The following is a 17,726-nucleotide window of genomic DNA, read 5'->3' as shown; positions in this document are numbered from 1 at the left end:
CTCTCTTGAGACTTCCGATAAAAATCAGTGAGCTTTTCACTTCAAATCACAGAAAGACTAAAGTGTGGTTGCTATCTGTTACCATACCATTACTGAGTCCATCTTGGCTGGTATTAAAAGCAAACTGCATGAAACCTGTTTCACTGTTTGATAACTATTTTGCATGGCATCTTTTTGTCTCTTAATTTAAAAAAATTTTTAATTTTAGTTTTCAGAAGTTGCTTTCGCTGCCGTCAACTTTTTTGGTGGAAATTACTGGAAATTCTGGAAATTATTAAATCATAGTTCATATCAAACTGTGTTAATTGAGCTGTTGCCATTGTGAGTTTTCTTTTATGGTTATTATTTCTCTTTTTTAAACTTTGGAGTTCAGGGGAAAATGTGCAGGTTTGTTACATAGGTAAACTTGTGTCATGGGGGTTTGTTGTATGGATCATTTCATCACCCAGGCACTAAGCCTAGTACCCAACAGTTACTTTTCCTGATTCTCTCTCTCCTTCCACCCTCTATCCTCCCATAGGCCCCAGTGTGTGTTGTTCTCCTCCATGTGTCCATGTGTTCTCATTATTCAGCTCCGACCTAAAAGTGAGAACCTGTGGGGTTTGGTTTTCTGTTCCTATGTTCGTTTGCTAAGGGTAATGGCCTCCAGCTCCACCCATATCCCTGCAAAAACCACGATCTTATTCTAACAAGTTTAACTTGATTGTGCTAAATTCTGCAGATCTAAATTCTGATAAGGTGATGTAAATTTGTAATTTTCTAATCAATAATAAAGGATTATTAGAAAGAAGGCAGAGCATCGAACAGACTCTAGAATGAGACTGATGAGTTCCAACTCTGGCTCTGTCACTGCTTACTGTGCCACTTGGGGCAAGTTACTTAACTTCTCTGTTTCCTTTTCATCTGTGAAAAAGGATCATATTAGTATTAGCATCTAACTCATAAAATATTTTATGAGAGTAAATCAGTTACTTTTTTAAAAAAGCTCTTAAAACAGTGCCTGCAACAATAAAAGCTATGTATGTATATATAGATAGATATATAGATAGATACATATACACACACACACACATATATACACACACATATATATACACACACACATATATGCGTGTATATATATATAAAATATATATATTTTTTGAGATAGAGTTTCACTATTTGTTGCCCACTGGAGTGCAATGTTGCAATCTCTGCTTACTGCAGCCTCTGCCTCCTGGGTTCAAGCAATTCTCCTGCCTCAGCCTCCTGAGTAGCTGGGATTACAGGCATGCACCACCACGGCCAGCTAATTTTGAATTTTTAGTAGAGACGGGGTTTCGCCATGTTGGTCAGGCTGGTCTTGAACTCCCCACCTCAGGTGATCCACCCGCCTTGGCCTCCCAAAGTTCTGGAATTACAGGCGTGAGCCACTGTGCCTGGCCCGTAAATATTTTTAAGTGACTAAAATGTACAGGTTTAACTATTAACTTTATTTTTATTGACTATTTATATAAAGTATACTTATTACTTGCTCTATTCTTGTGGGTGTAAATTATATGTATATTATTTAATTTAAATATATGTATTTTAAAGAGAAGTTTATTGGTCTTTAAATGGCTCAAATTGCAACTAAACAAATCGGGTAGTGGCATCAGCCTAAGACACATGATGCATCTTTGTCAGTTGGCCTCACAGCACCTCAGTACACAGGAAAGGAAAGGTCTCAAAGCAAAGTCACAATGTTAGTGGTTAGGACCTCTGGTTAAATAAGACTGTAATGAGTACACATGGAGATTTCTGGGCCCGCTGGCCAGTGTTACACTGGTAACTTGAATTCTGCACACGGCATAGCCTATGAGAAATACAAAATGAAAGATGTGTGTCTCAAACCCTTTAAGGACAAATACTTAACATGAGAAATTGGATGTAATATCTAAGGAGTGAGTTCCTAGAAAGCCTATTTTTAACTTTACCTACACACCTGTTACCTGGAATGCCTGAACACATCTTTCACCTGTTTAAGTCAGGACTGAGCAAAAGGAAAAAAATACTCTGTTGAATCAACTGTCATAGTTCCACTGCCAAAAGGAAAACAATATCGGACAGCGGCATATTTTCCACTGAAATTATGTCCCCAAATAGCATGCTAGAGTTCTTCCTGCAGGAACACCACACAATGGTGACACAGCCTGATGTTTGGCCAGTGTATGACAAACATGTTTTCTGCACTGTGCGCAGGTTTGACTGCTTGATGTTAACTTCTGAAAATGTAGCTACAGTGTTCTTCATTCAACAGTGCAAAATGCATTAGCACTATTGACACTTTCTTCCTGTGCCCTGCTCCCAGGAGATCAAAAACTTAACACTGACATGCTCACCACTGGCAGAAAGTGATTTCCAGGGACCAGCATCTTAGAGAAAAACAGGGTTCATTCAAACGTAACTGGTGCTGAATCCTTGCAGTTGAAATTATCTGACAAGTATATGCTGGCACTTCATTTTAAATGAACTTGAAGTTTATTAAAAACTATCAAAGAGCTCTAGAATCTTATTTTCAAGAACCAGAGTATGGCACACATTTTAAATTTGGACAGGCTCCTAGCAGGCAGTTACTTCTCAAGACTCTTCTATACAAAAGCTGTCCTCCATGCTGGGCATATATTTTCTCACCAGGACACATGGGGCAGTGGACCCCTGGTGTCAGTAAGAACACACCCAGAATGATATAACCAGGTATTTTTCTGTTTCTAAATTAAGGCATATTCAAAAATTTCCATGTACAAGTTTACACCACTTCACTCAGTGAATCACCAGGTAATTAAATCAGATTCACAGATGAATTACTCTCAGTTTAACTATATGCAACAACCATTCCAATAACTTTTTCTTCTAAATTTTGCATAACAATGGTTTGAAAAAGTGGTACAGTTTATCATGTTCACAATTGTCATTTTTCAAGGCAGTAGAAGACCAAGATATTTTAATATGATATTAAATGTAAGCTTTATAACAAAATGCCAGAGGAAGTCCTCTTTCTTTCTCCTCTTCACCACCATCTCACCTCTTTAATATTTCAGGAAAGACTGCCCGAGAAACAGGCTCACACTCTACATTCAGGACCATGATAATCGTTGGCAGTTACTAAACAAGTTGAACTTTGCTTCTTGGTGAAGCCACATTAATTTCTTTTTTAAGTAAATTTGAATTTCACTGTAGTTCCAATTCATGCTTTCAGTGATATACAACAGTTACCAAAATGTTAAAGTAATTTCAATCAATTGAGCCTTCAGTGGCAATACTTATAAATTATATTTATTAGTATAGTCAAGATAAGAGAGATTTGATTATAAAAATGCAGCATCTTTCTCTGATTGTCTTGGCTAAACTTTTCCTCTTCTTTTTCCACTCTTTTCTTTGCTGTCTTCCATCTTTCTCACTTGAATTTCTCTCATTAAGTCAAAAAATATCTTGTCAACATTAGCTCGTGTTTTAGCAGATGTTTCCACATAGTTAACACTCCACTAGTCAGTTCTGTTTTTTGTCTCTTCTACGGAAATCCGCCTTTTATCTTCTAAATCTGATTTGTTAGCAACCAGTAGAAATGGAATAATCACATCTTCTTTTACTCTTAAATCTGTTCCCGAAGCCAACTGTAGCTGCAAAGGATTCCATTTCTGTAATAGAGAAGACACAGAGGAGGTAGTTGTCTTTAATTGCAGCCGTAGTCCTCCTGCCCAGTTCTATCTACGGTATAGAGCCGTACTTCTTCCCCATCCTGAGCTCCCTTCTGATAGCTGTCTGCTTTGGTAGGCTCATATTCCTCCACAAACTCATTGTACATGAACTGTAGATGAGAGGTGAAGCCAGCTGGACTTCCTGGGTGGAGTGGGGACTTGGAGAACTTTTCTGTCTTACAAGAGGTTTGTAAACTGCACCAATCAGCACTCTGTAGCTAGATAGAGGTTTGTAAAATGGACCAATCAGCACTCTGTAAAATGGACCAGTCAGCATTCTGTAAAATGGACCAATCAGGAGGACACGGGAGGGGACAAATAAGGGAATAAAAGCTGGCCACCCCTTCTAGCAGCGGCAACCCGCTTGGATTGTTTTCTGCGCTATGGAAGTTTTGTTCTTTTGCTCTTCACAATAAATCTTGTTGCAGCTCATTCTTTAGATCTGTGCCACCTTTAAGAGCTGTAACACTCACCGCGAAGGTCCCCAGCTTCATTCTTGAAGTCAGAGATAACAGGAACCCACAGGAAGGAGCCAACTCTGGACACACAGAGTCAGAGCTGACTTGCCCACACTGCTGCTGTCTACCATGATGACCTTGTGTAAGGCCAAAGAGTTCTGACCCTTGGGCTTATTTGTGGCCATCTTGTGTCACAGTTTTCATCAAAGGATTAGGAAGAATCAGCCAGTCTGCTGCCCCAAGGGCTCTGGAAGTCACGGCTGCATGGCTCCCTCCAGAGGGTACTCGGCCCTCATCACCTGGGAGGCCCCGGGCAGGGAATGGCGGAAGAAGGACTCTGATGGGTGGCGGAGGAACCTGGGAGGCTGGAGGAGGACGACGATTCCGATGTTCCACCCTGGGGAGATCCAGCGTCCTCCGTGGTATCAATTATACTGATGAAATATAGGTTTTGTCAGTTTTAAACTATAAAAAATTTTCCCATGAGTAGAATATTTGGATTATTTTTACTAATAATATTAATTATATGTGATTTGTTTATTTAAATACATTTTAGGGGATACAAGTACAGTTTGGTTACATGAACATATTGCATAGTGGTTAAGTCTAAGCTTTCACTGTGACCATCACCCAAATAGTGTACATTGTACCCATTAGGTAATTTCTCATCCCTAAACCCTGTCCCATCCTCCTCCTCTTCTGAATTTCCTGTGTCTATTTCACTGTCTATGTCCCTGTTTAGCTGTTTAGCTCCCACTTATAAGTGAGACTATGTGGTATCTGGTTTTCTGTTTGAGTTATTTCACTTAGAATAACAGCCTTCAGTTCCATTCATGTTGTTGCAAAAGACGTATTTTATGGCTGAGTTGTGTTTCATGATGTGTGTGTATATATGTGTATGTGTGTGTGTGTGTGTATATATATATCTCCCTCACCTTTTTTTAATCCAGTCATTCTTTGATAGACACTTAGGTTGATTCCATATCTTTGCTATTATGAATAGTAGTGCTGTGATAAACATACGAATGCAGGTATCTTTTTGGAAAAATGATTTTTTTTTTTCTTTTGGGTAGATATGCAGTGTTGGGATTCTGGATTGAATGGTACTTCTATTTTTGGTTCTTTGAGAACTCTCCATACTGCTTTTCATCGGAGTTGTACTATAGTTATACATGATTTAAAGTGTTATATTTAAATTTTATCAAAACCATAAGAAAACTGTGAATAATCTTCCACAAATATTTTAGGATTATTTTATATCCAGGGTTGGCTCATGGCATTACAAATCTAATCGTCTATATATGTTGAATCACTTTATTGTGGGTCCTGTTGAAGCAAAAAGCAAACAGCAGGGTTAAAATGTCAGGCTAAATAGCACTGGGGTCAAAGCGGCAGGACAGAAAGAGTGAAGTCAAAGTTGCCTACTTCCTCTTTCACAAATGTTTCTTCTACACATTGATCTTTGTGATTCGTTCCATAATTCTTAAGTTGTCCAACAGATGGTAATTAAGGGCCTCCTACATTCTAGGCACTGAAGATTCAGCAGGGAACAAAGGACAAAGCCCTTGCCTCACAGAGCTTACATCTTCAAGCAAACAGACAAATGCATATATTTAGGCGGTAATAAGTGCTCCAGAGAAAAAAAAAGCAGAGTAAAGCAGTTTGGCAAGGCACAGGTGTGAATTTAGGAAGTCCTCACTGGACTTTGCTCAGGAATCTGAAGGAAGAGAGAGGGCGAGACAAATGTATACATGGAAGATGAGTGTTCTTGGCAGAGGGATGGATCAAAGACCCTGAGATGGGAGAATTCATGGTTTGTCTAAGGTAGACCAGTGACATGTGACTCTAGTAAGCCCTTTGGGGACTCGGACTTTCACTCTGTGTGAAATGTGAAGATGATGGGTGTTCTCAGGCAAGACAGTGACATGTTCTGAGTGAATGCAGTCTGGAGCTAAGGCTGCCAGGGTTGAGTCCTGGTTTTCCGACCTGTTAGCTGGGTGACTTTGGGCAAATTATTATTATTTTCTCTGTGCCTCTGTTTTCTTTCCTGTAAAGTGGGATAATCATGGTCCCCGCTACATAGGATTAGAATAAGTATTAAAATAGTTAATATTTGTAAAGTGTTTTGAGCAGTTCCTGGCACAAACTAATGCATGGAAGTGTGTGCTACATAAATAAGTAAAGGTATTTTATAGTATTGTTTTTACTGTGGTGTAAATAATTGTGTGTGTGTGTGTGTGTGTGTGTGTGTTGGGAATCATGAAAGGGTATTCAAGTTGGAAGCATGAAGACCTATTAGGAAACTAATCTAACGTGGCAATGATGCCGACTTAGACCCAGATGGGAATAGTGAAGGTAGTAAGCAGTGATTAGATTTGAAGTATATTTGAAAATAAAACTGATAGACTAGAAGTGGAGTGTGAGTGAAGGAGAAGAGTGGAGGCTATCTCTAAGGTTTTCAGACTGAGCTACTGGAAGAACAACACTGCCATTTTCTGAGGTAAGGAACACTATAGGAAGAACTGTGGAGAGTTGCTGATCCAATAAAAGTTATATCCTTGGACCAGTGATCAAAAAAGAGTTGGTGTAGATTCTGAGTGCAGACATCTGAATGTTTAATGGACTTAAAAATATAAAACTCCTATTAATATATTTTCAAGACAGTTAGAGTGCAAGTCGATCCATTAGGTATGGAACTCAGTGGGGTATAGAAAATCCCAGGGAATTCAAGATACTGTACTGTAATCTTTAGGAATTCAGTGATGAGCTATGAAATACTGAACCAGTGTGTTCCTGAGTGTATCTTGAAAACAGATCTTGAAATAAAGTTTCAGAAGGCCTTTGGAAGATAGGGCTCATAGAAAATGAAAAATGGGCAAACCCGTGATCTGTGGACACAGTCAAATAACAACCAACACAACAAACGACAACACAACAGATAAGCTTTCTTTTACTTTCAGTTGCTAAACTTTGTGGAAAATACATTATGTCCAAGGATAAAGAAGAAGTTGCACTGATCTTTTATAGTACCTGACTCAAATTTACTAATCATAGAATTTTGTATAGCTGAAATTATTAGTTCTGAAGGCCTTAAACTATATATTAAGATACACTGAGGAAAATAAATTTTGCTAATTTGAGAAGACATACAAAGATAATATATTGAAGTTGAATTCCTTTGCCAAATCTAGTGTTCTTCCCAAAGTTTTCCAAGATAATTTAAAATAGCCAAAGATAGCCCACCTCGAATTGAAATAAAATTAATTCAGCAATATATATTTATTTGTAATTTGCATGACTATGAACCTACAAAAAAAGGACTTACTTGAAATACAAAGGATCCTTGTGATTACTTGTATTTAGAACTTACCTCTAATTTGTTCTCTGCTTAAGTACAAAATACAAACATTTTTCTAGTGACCATTTTTATTTCAGAGTGCAGAGGTGCAGAAGCATCATTATTCCTTTGCAGTGAATAAGCATCTATTTTCATTCATGGTGCTTCTCATTGCTGATTTAATATCTTATCCCTATCTCTAATTCCAGGGTTACTGAACTTAGATCAGTGTGGCTATGACATAGAAAACACCTGTGAATATCATTTAGCTCCATTGTTAATTAAATATGGATTGGAGTATGATTAAAAAATTAGTAAAGACATACTTAAGAAGGTACTATAGAAAGAAGGATGAACTTGGGACTGGAACACTTAAAATTATGCAGCTACCTTTTCACTCAGGTTCTGACTTATCCAAAATGATGTACCTGGGCTAAGGATTGGGGCAATATTTGGGTTCTGCAAATTTCCATATTTAGAATCAAAGTTAGATAATACAAGATGTATTTTTAAATAAATGATTTAAAGTAGAGAGAAGGGTAGTGTCTTTGCTTGTGGCTTTTTTGGGTTGAATATTGTGGCAGTGGAGCTGGGGAGGGGGCTGCCATAGCAAATCCAGATGCATATTGGGAAAGCTGAGGGTGTTGGGGCTGGTTGTCTGCTTTCCCTGGCAGATCCTCCAGAGCAACCTACACATTTACTTGAGTAAGACATCATGATTTAGAGCTGTAATTCAATATTAGCAGAAGTAGCTTTTGAGGCATAAACTTGAGGTTCCTGGTGCCTCATGGCCAACCCTGACATGCAAGGCATTCAGAGATTCCCTCTGCTATCCCAACCTCCACGAGTGTGTTTGTGTGTTTGTGTGTTGGGCATTGTGGTTTAGAGATGATGGTAAGACACGCGAAGTAGTTCAGACCTGAGGTCAGGATGAAGAGTGTAGAGATTTTCCTTCTGGTGGCAAATGGCTGAGGACAATAACAGGTGCCACCATGAGACCCCAGTGAGCCAGACCAACTAGCAACAACTTAGCAGCACCAAAACAGGACAATAACAGGTGCCACCATGAGACCCCAGTGAGCCAGACCAACTAGCAACAACTTAGCAGCACCAAAACAAGTCATCTGAGATGTTGAGAGGTGAAACCAGCTGGGCTTCTGAGTCCATGGGGACTTGGAGAATTTTTGTGTCTAGCTAAAGGATTGTAAATGCACCAATCAGTGCTCTGTGTCTAGCTAAAGGATTGTAAATGCACCAATCAGCACTCTGTAAAAATGCACCAATCAGCACACTGTAAAATGGACCAATCAGCACTCTGTAAAATGGACAAATCAGTGAGACATGGGAGGGGCCAAATAAGGGAATGAAAGCTGGCCACCCCAACCAGTAGCGGCAATCCCCTTGGTTCCCCTTCTGCAATGTGGAAGCTTTGTTCTTTCTCTAGTCAAAATAAATTTTGCTGCTGCTCACTCTTCGGGTCCGCACTACCTTTATGAGCTGTAACACTCACTGCGGCGGTCTGCAGCTTCACTCTTGAAGCCAGTGAGACCACGAACCCACCGGGAGGAATGAACGACTCCGGATGTGCCACCTTTAAGAGCTATAACACTCACTGCAAAGGTCTGTGGCTTCACTCCTGAAGTCAGCAAGACCATGAACCCACCAGAAGGAGGAACTCTGGACACATCTAAACATCCGAAGGAACAAACTCTGGACACACCATCTTTAAGAACTGTAACACTGTGAGGGTCCGTGGCTTCATTCTTGATGTCAGTGAGACCAAGAACCCACTGGAAGGAACTAATTCCAGACACAATGTGACCGTGGTAGGCCACCTAACCATGGATATAAGCAAAATCCTCAAATCCCGGAGATAGCACACACGGGCCTGAAGTGTGGAGTGAAAGCCCCCTGTCCCTCAGCACAAAAATTTCCCATAAACTGCATCATATGCCCAGATGCCAGAGGAGGAAAGAACTGTGAAAGACTGAGCATTTACTTTAAATAAATTATTTTCTGCTCAGACTCTTTTAAAGAAAAAAATTATTTAATGAAGGTTTCAAACATCAAAACATTAAAGAAAATAGTGTAATGAACTACCATATATTCTGATTCTAGAATCATCAATTTGTTGCCATGGACACAAAACCTATCTTTCTTTTTCTCTTTCTTTTTTTCCTCATTAAACTTTGCTTTAATGGGTCTCAAAATTCTGTGACAGATTTTTGTTTTTTTCTATTAAAATGTACTGATTTTGAAAACTAATAACTTAAAACTGCCTCATGAAAAAGAAACCAAAATGGTTCACAAAACATTCTCCTTTCCTTCTGAAGATTTTACAAGGCAATGTTATCATTAACTGGTCTTTTATTATTAAAGTTAAATGGCTAGTTGAAAGAAATAGTTCTGAGACTGTTCTTCCACCATTGATTAAGACTGAAGTGTCAGGTAGTAGAGATAATATGCATTTAGCCTTCTGAGCTTTCTGGGCAGACTTGGTGACCTAGCTTCCTCCAGCAGCCCTCTTGTCTGCTGCTTTGATGACACCCACAGCAATGATCTGTTTCATATGACAAACTGCAAAATGACCCAAAGAGGGACAGTCAGAGAATCTCTCAACCCACCTGGGTTTGCCAGAAACAATTTCAGTGACAACAGCTTCTCCCAATTTCAAGAATGTAGGGCCATCTTCCAGCTTCTTACAAGAATGGTGATCAATCTTTCCCCTCAACTCAGCAAAATTGCAAGCAATGTGAACTGTTTGACAATCCAGAATAGCGGCATAGCCAGCACTGATTTGGCCTGGATAGTGGAGGATAATCACCTGAGCAGTGAAGCTAGTTGCTCCCACTGATGGGTCATTTTTCCTGTCACCAGCAACATTGCCATGACAGACATTTTTGACAGATATGTTCTTGGCATTGAGGCCCACATTGTCCCCAGGAAGAGCTTCACTCGAAGCTTCATGGTGCATTTCAACAGACTTTACTTCAGTTGTAACGTCGACTGGAGCAAAGGTGAGCACTGTGCTGGGTTTGGGAACCCCAATCTCCACTCAGGCTGCAGAAAGAGTTCCAATACCACCAATTCTGTAGACATCCTGGAGAGGCAGACTCAAGGTCTTGTCAGTTGGATGAATTGTTGGTAGGATGCATTGCAGAGTTTCAAGAAAGCAGCATGGTTCCGCTGGCATTGCCATCTTTAGAGGTGACTTTTTGTCCCTTGAACCAAAGCATATTAGCACTTGGCTCCAGCACGTTCTCACCATTCCAACTAGAAATTGGCACACATGCTACTGTGTCAGGGTTGTAGCCAGTTTTTGTAATGTACATGCTGACTTCCTTAATGATTCCCTCTTACCTCTTATGGCTGTAGGGTGGCTCAGTGGAATCCATTTTGTTAACATCAATAATTCGTTGTTTCACTCATTTAAAATCTGAGATACTTGAAGGAGCCCTCTCCAATCTCAGCAGCCTCCTTCTCAAACTTTTCAATGGTTCTTTTGTTGATCACCCCACACTTGTAGGTCAGATGGCCAGTAGTGGTGGACTTACCCTAATCTACATGTCTATTAATGATGATGCTGATATGAGTCATTTCTTTCTCGTTTTGGCTTTGATTTAGTGGTAATTTTCACAACACTCATGTTCTGGCTTCAAACTCATTATGAAAAAGCTTTTTTTTGTTTCTATTTCTTTTTCTTTTTCTCCTATGCCCTCCCCCGTTCTGCTCTGCCCTCCCCTCCCCCGCCCCCACACCTTCCTATTCTTGCAAAAATATTTTAAAGCAAATCTGGGTATCATACCACTTTAATTTCTATATATTTCATTCTTCCCTCTAAAAAATGCAAACCTTGTATAACTACTCCTTAGACCAGAAGAAACTTAACACTTTTACTTGGAAAACTTAACATTTTTTTCCTCTTGATATCCAGCAGTGTGTGGCTTAAGAACAACATTAGATCAGTAATAGAAAAAAAACCCACTATTTTTTCTTTGCACATTTCCTTTTAAGATAAAAGGTTGTTAGATATCTCCAATATAGCCATCTTATATTTAAGTAAGCAATTTATAAGATTTCGCTTCTCTTCCTCATTGAGATAGTGATCATACAAGCCAGTATTTTTGTGTGTGTTTTGAAAGGGAGCTACATATTAGTCAACTTGGAAATCTCAAAAAACACTTTCAGCAACTCCATAGAGTACAGACATTTACCATACTTGACGTCTTATAATAGTAAGTATAGAAACATGAACAATTTTTGGATCATGTAAATTGGTGGCAGAAGATGACATGTGCATATATTTATGTATGCATACACACACAAACATACACTTTCACCCAAGCATTTCACTTATAATTCCCTAAAAGTGTATCTACCTTAGAAAGCATTGATTCCTAGCATTTTGGGGTCATTCAATTATTTTTAAAATAATCTTATGAAAGTTAAAGACCCTGTCTCCAAAATTGAACACTCACACACTCACACAATTTTGAATACATTTTTGTTGATTCAAATGCAGCCGTGTATCTACAGGATACCCTTCTAGCAGCCATAATCAAACCATTTTCATCTTACTTTTTGGCCTTGCGTACATTTTGACTTTATGTTAACTGACGTATTTTTGTATCTGTTTTGCTACAAGCTTCAGTGCCAGGAATATCTTTTATCAGTAATGCTGAGAAATGTTCATTTTTCCAGGAAGATCACTGGGGCCTCCCCCTGCTTGGCACTTATTGCTCTGTATTCTCCTTGCCAATTCAAATACCTGTCTCTCCTTCTAAACCCTGAACCTCTCAAGGGCAGAGACAAGGTCTCGTTTAGAGGAGTGCAGCCTCCAAGATCATGTCTAGTTTTAACAGCCCCTAAATAATTACTTATTGGATTTTGTGCAAGTGTTATTCTCATTAAACACTTATGAAGATATGTGAAGTTCAGTGATTTGCCCAAAATCAAACAGTGGATAAGTGGTGTAGTGGATATGACTCTCAAGACAGCTGACTTTCAGTCCAAAGATATTTCCAATACATTACCTGTCAAGGATTAAAAAAAAAAAAAATAGCTGCAGTGCAAGTCACTACCAATATGTGAACTCTTGTCAGAGATAAGGTCTCGCTAGCTTGGGGATGACCCTGAGAATGGAGCATAACTGTTCAGAGCCTCATGATATGGGTCTCAAAGAGGAAAAGAATGGAAATCTTGAGGTAGAGAGAGGCTTCCAGAGAGCAAGACAATATGTATCTTAGGGAAACTCTGTTATAGTCATCAAAATGATGGCACATTTTAGGATGTGTAGATTAGCGGGTACTTTAAGAAACATTCTTGCAACCTAGGATATCAGATTGCAAGCCCAGGTAGCTAGTTAACTGGTTGACCGCAGTTCAGTATTATTATTGGCTCATGCCTTCCTATCCACTTCTCCCTCCCAGCTGCCAATTTCTCATTTCAATCAAATAAATCTCATTAATGTCTTTTGTTCATGATATGTCTGTGTTGTTTCTGTAACTCTTTTTGTAGAAAAATAATCTGTTATTTTTTGTTTTATAAGTGAAAAAGTTGGATGTTTGTGAAAATATAAGATGGACTTTACTGATGGTTTAGCCATTATCAACTTCTTAATCAACTTAATCAACTTAAATGGTGACTTTATGGTGAATGGCACAGAAGACCTAAAGTATCTGGTTTAATAGCTGAAACAACCCTTTGAGTCACTGATTTATTTTTTCATTTTATTCCATTTAAATTTTTATAATATAGGCTTTCTGAAATTTGCCACATCTCTGAAAGTAGAAAACAAGTCAATAGAAGACGTTTCTAAGAAAAGCCAGCAACCAGCGTGAGCAGAATAAATTTGAACATGTTAACTATAAGTTCATACTCAAAGAGTGAACTCATTTATTGTGGACAACTTCTAAATAGGAAAGATTGAGGGAATATGTTCAGAGAATAGCCTAACTTTTAGAGAAATTGCAGTTATTTTCTGTTTTGGGGGATACATGAAATATTCAGGAAAGCTGTGCTTCTGTTGACTTTGATTGAAAAATCTATTACAGGGTCTTTTTAGTTTTCTTGGATGATTCATTTTGAAATCTGACATTAAGAGAGCATTAAGAAAATACTGTGGAAAGAGAATCTAGCCCTAAGGCATTTGAAAATCTTCTCTTTATCTTTTTATGTTAATTTCTTAATTTTTTTAAAAAGTCAAATGCTGATAGTAAATATTCATCCCCCCAAAACAGCATTTGTGAAATATCTCTTATGTATAAGTATGTTCATACCATGGGATCGTGGATAAATTTGTATTTAGGGTTGAACTAAGCCATAGATAATGCAAGTATTTTGGGGGAAGACACCCTTGTTAAGGTATGTCACAAGATTTCTTATTGAGAGGCCCATCTCATGCCACCCTCTTCCAATTACCTGAGATTGACACTGTTGCCTTCCTAAAGAAGATACCACTTATTGTTAATGGGTGTAGGAGATTGCAATGCTCTGTGTGCACACATGCATGCACACACACATACACACGCACTTGTTAAGATACCTACAGCAAAGGAAAAAAAGGAAAAAGAAATCATGTGTTATCAAAGACTTAAAGTCATTTCAGGGATGTGTCAAAGTTCCAAGGTTGGCCTAAAATTAACATTTTTTTGTTTGTTTCTTGCTAGGGTGAAAAATTAAGCCATGGGTTTCTATTAGCTGAACAGCACAATTGGTTTGCAAGACTAGATGACCAATACCAGGTCAGATGAGGGCACTGATGAAAAATAACACAGAGCAGGTAAGTTTATTTATTTATATTTGGCGAGACCTAGGAGAAGCCGAATGAGAAAGGGTATACTTGGCAGCCCAGATTTTACAGCTCTGCATGGGGATCAAAGGTTACAGTGAAGGAACGGGAGATTCCAAGAGAGAAGTAGGCAATCACCAACATGGTTTTCTTTGACACTGTACTGAGCTCTGGCCTGCAGAGAAGGTAGACCTCAACAGGAAGACAAGTGGGACTTGAGTGAGTTTAGCAGGGCTCACTAACTCTGTGGAGATGTGGCAGCATCACTGTCACATTCTAATTATTTGCTATGGAGGTGGAAAAAGTATTGCGAAAGAGCAATTCGAATAATAACAAAAATGGAGGAATGCAGATGAACTGAGAGAAACAGGGCTTCCCATATAAGCCACTAACAGAACATACTTGAGGAAAAAAGATCTTTAAGATAGTCACGGGGGTAGTGACAATGTGTTAAGCACTTTTACAAGTTTTTTTCTCATAAAATTCTTAAGATAACCCTATGAAGTGGATCCTATTATTATCTCCATGTTACAGAGGGAAACACTGAGGCTTGAAGACGTTGAATAAGTTTCCCAGGATCTCACAGCTAGCAAGTAGCAGAGTTCAGATTGAAATCTAAGGAAAGGCAAGGTAGTTTAAAATAAATATTCAAAGAGGAAAGTCATGTGAAGGTTTTTTGTTTTTGTTTTTTTTTAAATCAAGTATAGCTCTGGAGGGCAGAACTAATGGGAAGTTAAAGAAAAAGGTAAATTTCAGTAAGTTGTAAGCTTTCTGAATTTTAGAACTAACCCTGGGGGAAGAACTCCTTCATGAAATCATGAGCTGTATATACTAGAATCATTCAAGTGCAGCTAAAATGGCCACGTGTCAGAGAAGCTGTAGAGGGATTTCAGATTTGAGTGGGAATGTTAGACCAAGTGACCTTTAAATCCCTGTGGTTTAAAATTACTATGATATGAGTTAGTTCCTCAACATCTGGATTACATGTATTTTCAGGCCTGAAAAATAAGAGTTCAATCTCAGTTAACTCTGATTTCCCTGGAAGCCAAAACAGAAAGGGAAACTATATGCTGAATTTGATAAAAAGGTAGAAAGTTAGTTTATGAGGAATAGCAAACTTTTCCTTTGCTTTCATTTCAGAGGGCAATTGAATACAAAGGTCGGTGTTTATTTGTTAAGCTCCCTCATTAGAGGAAGTATGACATAACAGGGGCTTTAAGGTGGTTTTAAAATATAAATATTGCCAACTTCATTTGCATTTATATCCTTGTGTCATTGATCATTACCATCTTTAATTGCCATCCATGGTCTAGTTTTTGACACAGGTCTAGGAATCTATGGGTCCCATAAAACATTTGTAATCTTTAAAAGCCATGCACTTATCACATATTTATCAATTAATCCAAATCTAGTAACAATAATTATTTTTTTTCTTACCACTAAGTATAGTTTTAACAGCAAAGTGATAAAAAGAATTAAAAGTTCTTAACTCAGTTGAGATTTTGATCTCTTTAAAACCCACAGTGGCATGGTAGTCTCAGCAGGTGGAAGACCAAAAATACTTCTTGTCATATTATTACTTGTGAGCTGCTCTCAAAACTAGCAGTTAAAAAAAGAGAAACCACTCTCACCCTCCTTGTAAGATTTTTCTTTTTTTTTCTTTTTTTTTTTGAGACGGAGTCTTTGCTCTGTCACCCAGGCTGGGGTGCAGTGGCGCGAACTCGGCTCACTACAAGCTCCGCCTCCTGGGTTTACGCCATTCTCCAACCTCAGCCTCCCAAGTAGCTGGGACTACAGGCGCCCGCCACCTCGCCCGGCTAGTTTTTTTTGTACTTTTAGTAGAGACGGGGTTTCACCGTGTTAGCCAGGATGGTCTCGATCTCCTGACCTTGTGATCCGCCCGTCTCGGCCTCCCAAAGTGCTGGGATTACAGGCGTGAGCCACCGCGCCCGGCCCTAGATTTTTCTTATTCATACAGTAAAGATGTTGGAAAATGAAGACCTATAAAATCAAGGATAGACTAACTTTACAAAACAAAGAAAAGAAAGAATCATATTCAATCCTGCTTGGTTAAGCAAAATACAACAGTGAACATGTATCTTATGGGCTATGTATCCAAGACCAGGAAGTTTACATAGTTGTTGTAGAAGTAAAGCAAATGGAATATAATGCACATATAAAGACCAGAAACATAATTATAATTCCATTTTTTTGGCAATTGATTAGAAAATAAAAAATTTCTTTTTGATAAGATTCCCAAGGAATAGGAATGCTTATACTCAATCATCTTATTAGGAGTGAGACCTACTGATTTAGTTCAACTAGGTGAATTAAAAAGTTATTCTGCATAAAATCTTAAACTTGGTGCTGAAGAAATCATAAAATGAGACACAATCTTTAAAGAGTTTACTATCGGGCACACATCAGTCAAATGAGCCAAGAACTATAATAAAAGGCAATATATTATGCATATTGTAACTGAGGTATAAACAAAGTACAGTGGATTCAAAGGAGAAACTGCTCACTTCCTATTTGGGGTGGAGAAAAGGTAAGGCTTCCTAGGAGAAATGACATTTGAAAAATGGGTGAAATATTTTCAGGTTAAAAAAAAGGAGGAAGAATGTACCAGGCAGATAGATGATTAAAGGTGTGATGACAGGCAAGTGTGAGTCCTGAGAAAGTATAGCAGAGGAGTGGAGCAGACCCATGTGAGGAGGTGAGGCATAGACGCTGCTACTGGAGATGCAGGCTGAAGTCAAGTGTGGTGCATCTCCTCACAAGGCTAACAGGTCTGCACTTATTTTCACAGGTGATAAGGAGTCATTTAATGTATGGAGTTAAGGGATGACAGGATCACAGGGCAACCTTCAGTGTTGTGTGCAGATTGTGCACTGCAAAATCTTAGAGAGTGCCATTCACCTGGTGACCCTGTTGATTTAGGTATTTCATAGTACCATATTTTAGTCATTATAAGTGTGTTATGTAATGAGAAGTTTCTTGACAGACGGAAGTCAAGTGTCTTGTAGATGGGATGCCTTTCCTGATTTGTACAAATGCACCACGTGGGGGCAATGGTAGCTCATGACAGCTGTGCTCTGGGTAGGCACATCTTAGAGCAGAAGGTAGAACTGATTGCTACAAGGAGAGTCTGGACACTTTGACAACTGTACACACAAAAACAGGAGCTTCACTTGGAAGGGAGGCTGATAGAGAGTCTAGGTGGGAGGCAATGAAAGAAGAACCCATACATGACTTCAGTGATGGGTGACAGATAATGGTGGCCAACAGGAAATAGAAAAGTGAGAAGGGAGATTTATTAAGGCAAGGGAAAGGGAGGCAGGGAGAGGGCAGAGGTGCACACACTTTGGAGCCAGCATTGTTGGCAGAACATCCAGGTGGAAGTGTCAAGTGTGAGGCAGAAGTGC

General features: G+C 38.9%; 2 pseudogenes; both read right to left on the bottom strand.

Moving 5' to 3' along the window:
- Positions 1–3,306: 3,306 nt before the first annotated feature.
- On the bottom strand, positions 3,307–4,359 carry LOC105475919 (ras-related protein Ral-A-like; annotated as a pseudogene).
- Positions 4,360–5,557: 1,198 nt separating this feature from the next.
- On the bottom strand, positions 5,558–10,930 carry LOC139362624 (elongation factor 1-alpha 1-like; annotated as a pseudogene).
- Positions 10,931–17,726: the final 6,796 nt, after the last annotated feature.

This window comes from Macaca nemestrina, chromosome 4 (assembly GCF_043159975.1).
Source record: "Macaca nemestrina isolate mMacNem1 chromosome 4, mMacNem.hap1, whole genome shotgun sequence".
Lineage (NCBI taxonomy): Eukaryota > Metazoa > Chordata > Mammalia > Primates > Cercopithecidae > Macaca > Macaca nemestrina.
The sequence above is the reverse complement of the archived record's forward strand: the minus strand, read 5'-3'. Positions and strand labels throughout refer to the sequence as shown.